The following is a 4,045-nucleotide window of genomic DNA, read 5'->3' as shown; positions in this document are numbered from 1 at the left end:
TTGATGAAATAATTAATGTAATTTTAATATATTCTTGAAATAAATTTTAATAAAAATAGACATAATTAAATTTTTATTAACGTAAAAAGTTTATAATTTTAGCTTAATGTCCAATTTTGATACGAAGTGGCGTAATACTGTAATGTTTGCAGACGGACAGTAGATTTATGTCAAAAAAGCGAGTAGATTTGGAGGGCATGTTACAAAAAGCGCTGGTCTCTTTCCTCCGAAACACTCTACCCAAAAAAAAAAAAAAAAAAAACAGAGAGAGAGAGAGAGAGATCAGAGACTTCTGTGACTCTCACTCTCTTCGTCATCCATTAACAGTCTCCATCTTTCAAACTCCTATTCTCCTCTCCCTCCTAATCACAACTTAAATCATCTCTTCGCCTCTCTTAACACGCACACGCACACGCACACGCACACGCTCTCTCTCTCCTCTCTCCTCTCTGAGCTCCCTCCTCACACCACCTCGCTCATCATACTCATTACTCAGTCACTTCACTTCTTCCTCCCACAAATCTCAATTTTGGAATTTCCCGTTTTTGAATGAATTTCGGTTCTTCCTATGGATCCTCCTCTCATCAACGAGTCTACATTCTCCTCCGCTAACCCTTCTGCCTATAGTCTCGCAGAGATTTGGCCTTTCCCTGGGGACCACCCGGCCGGACCCGGATTGGGTCTCCGGATGCCCCATTTAGGTCACAATTTCGGCTCCATTCCCGATAATTCCCTCCATCGAGATGCCTCCGCAGAGGAGTCCACCGTCACCGAGCAGAGCGGCGGCGGCGCCGCTGCCGCCAGTGGAAATCATAGGAAGAGGAAAGATGCCACCTCTGAGGACGAGTCCTCAAAGATGGTTTCCATGACTAGTGCCAGTGATTTGGTTGGTCTTCATTTTTAACTTAATTTTGATTTGCTGATTTAATTCTCTGCTCACTTCCTCAAACAACGAATGCAAAAGGGGTGAACATAAATTTTGATATCTCAGGCTGTGAATTCTTGCGGCATTTTTTTCTCTTGGGTCACGGTTAATGAAATGATGAGCGTTTGTGTGATAACTCATTCTTTAGCCTTTGATCTAGCATGAGAAAAGATGAAAAGATTGTAGAGGTTGTGTGGCACCGGAATTGTCGGAATTCCTTAAATTATTATCCTACTTCCCAACCATGAGGTATTCCGAGATGAATGGTTTCGTAAGGGGTTCCCACTGCGAGGATTAAGAAATTTTTTTCAATTAAATTCTGCACCTTTTCCGTGTCATCGGTCAAAGATTAAGTCCAAGTCTAGGACCATAGGGATAGGATGGCATCCGCAGCAGTTTGCCTTTCCCTCTGAACAGTGTTTTTATTTGTTTCGGTTTCTTCTTCTGGAATTATTTAATCTTATAGCTTTTTTTGGAAAAAAATTATTGAACTGAACTACAGTGTTCCTTGATAAGGATGGGTGAATGAAGTTATATGAAGTGAATGGTATTAAGCCGTTATATACTTTGGAGTGAACTTTGAATCTCGCTGGTCTTTCCTGATATCAAACTCTTTTTACTTGCTCAACTCATTTTTTGAATCTGATTTGTGATGATGTTTCCTTATATCGGTGCAGAATGATTCTGGCAATAAACGGATAAAATTAGGAGCATCCAGGATGAAAATGGTGGTCTGAAGGCTGAAGCAGAAGCAAGTTCAGTAGGTGGTAGCAAGTCAGCTGAACCAAGCATTATTAAACCTCCTGAGCCACCTAAGCCGGACTATATACATGTGAGAAGCGAGAAGAGGCCCAGCAACTGATAGCCATAGTCTTGCAGAAAGAGTAATTCACTGTTCTCTTATATCTTCCATCTTCACTAAGCTTTAAATGCTGATAGAACCTAGAATGTTTTTAGTTGGTTCCTGTCACTTGAAAGTTGAAACATCTATTTTGGCAGGCAAGAAGGGAAAAGATCAGCGAGAGGATGAAGATTCTTCAAGATTGGTTCCTGGAGTAACAAGGCAAGGATAATTATTTGTGGAATCTGTGCTGGATATTGCTTTCAATTATTGTTCCGTTCATTTCTGTAACTAAATGATAATAAATATCATTGTCTTATCCCTTCATAGCTTGTCTCTCTTATTGAATGTATTGGTTGAATTGTTTTCTTTTTCTGCAGTGGTAATTGGTAAAGCACTTGTCCTGGATGAGATAATCAATTATATTCAATCGCTGCAGCGGCAGGTTGAGGTGAATATTTTCACCTTTTTATCTCCATTGCTATTGCCCCTTACAAATTATTGGGAAAATATCAATAAAGACGTCTTTCCAGACTTATTTTGAATCAAGCTCCTAAATTTTCTGAAATATCAATGCAGTCCAAGGGTCCTAATTTGATATTAATTTTTTAGGGAAATGACAAAATTGCTCCTCATTTAAATTAATATCAGAACTGCCTTACTTCACTTGTTCATTACCTTATGTCACTTGTTCATTTACTTACGGAAATATTCATTACCCTTACTTCACTTGTTCATTTATCTGGAATGAATCAAGTGAAGTTGATAATAACATAAGTAAAGTAGCGTAATAAAAACAATATTCTGCAAGTAAAATAAATAACATTTTGTAAGTAAATGAATACACAAGTCGTCTTAAGATCATTTAAACACTTGAAAAAATCAAGTGATAGTAAGGCAATACACTAGTGAAAGTAGGGCAATGAACAACATACAATATGGGAATCAAAAAGTGTCTTAAGATGGTTTAAACACTTAGAATGAAATCAAGTGAAGTAGGACAATTAACAATATTCTATAAGTAAATAAACAGGTGAAGTGGGGGCAGTTCTAATATTAATTTAAATGAGAAGCAATATTATCATTTTTTTCAGAAATTTAATATCAAATCAGGGCCCTTGGACTGCAGTGATATTTCATAAATTCAAGGGCTTTGATTCAAAAATAAATCTGTTTAAGGGGTCTTTATTGATATTTTCCCCTAATTATTTTTGCCCTTCACATCTTAATCTACCTGTGATGCACAAATATTTTAGTTCCTTTCGATGAAGCTTGAAGCAGTTAATTCGAGAATGAACATGAACCCCCTATTGAAGGGTTCCCTTCAAAAGATGTAAGTCGCTCTGACTTTAACTGATGATGAGCACATTTCTTACATGAAAGCCATTCCAATAACGCATATCGTTTTTAAGTTTAACACTGTACTTTTACATCCCTCTTTATAAATTGCCCTTTTCATTGTTCAGTGCTTTGATTTTCATGAGTTGTTTGTGTTGCATAATTTGTGAAAGTATACTCTTCTCATCAGTTATATTAAGATTGGTTTGTGTGCTCAAATTTACCTTTAAGATTCTCGTACAGATGTTAACCATATAGAGACCCTTTGCATGTGTTAATTCACAATAACTTTCATTTCAGTGTATATTTTACTTCTCTTTCATTTAACAATATAATTTTCATTCACAATCTAACTTACGCATGACGCTGAACCAAACTGTTCCAATTCAAAGCAAATGCTAACTTTCTTTCATTAACAAGAGAGTAGACGTTATTACTGAAAATGAAAAATTAATTTGCTTGAGTATTTTTGGAGACTCACTGCTTCTGGCCTCAATTTGACTTATCGAAAATTTCCACGTGCTCAAAATTCTTTATTGTAGTCCTAACGCAACTGCTTTTTTTTTTTCCCCTTGTAAACTGACTTTTTATGAATCATGAATCAAAATAACTTAAAAGTTGATGCCAATTACCAACACCACGATCTTCCACTATTTCAAAATAATTGTGGTTTTTATTCTCTTTGGTCTCAATAATGTTACACAGAGGTTTATCCATTTTCCTATTTCTTAGTTTTTAACAGTTGATCTGTTGTTCCAGCTTGGTGCTCAGACATTTGATGTTGCTGGAATGATATTTGGATCACAATCAGGCAGGACGTATGCTCAGGGAAACACAACTCGGATGGCTGCCTATGCAGATAGGTGGTGGTTTCGAGAGAGAGCAACATAGTTCAAGGAGATTGGTTGCTTAGCATATGTTCATTTAACAACCTAGTCAAT

The 4,045-nt window shown here is 36.8% G+C and overlaps 1 pseudogene; it reads left to right on the top strand.

Annotated features, from left to right (window-relative positions):
* Positions 1-256: 256 nt before the first annotated feature.
* Positions 257-4,008, top strand: LOC129300815 (transcription factor bHLH79-like; annotated as a pseudogene).
* The last annotated feature ends 37 nt before the right edge of the window (positions 4,009-4,045 follow it).

This window comes from Prosopis cineraria, unplaced genomic scaffold, assembly GCF_029017545.1.
Source record: "Prosopis cineraria cultivar Desert tree isolate PC_DT_omini unplaced genomic scaffold, ASM2901754v1 PC1760, whole genome shotgun sequence".
Taxonomy (NCBI): domain Eukaryota; kingdom Viridiplantae; phylum Streptophyta; class Magnoliopsida; order Fabales; family Fabaceae; genus Prosopis; species Prosopis cineraria.
The sequence above is the reverse complement of the archived record's forward strand: the minus strand, read 5'-3'. Positions and strand labels throughout refer to the sequence as shown.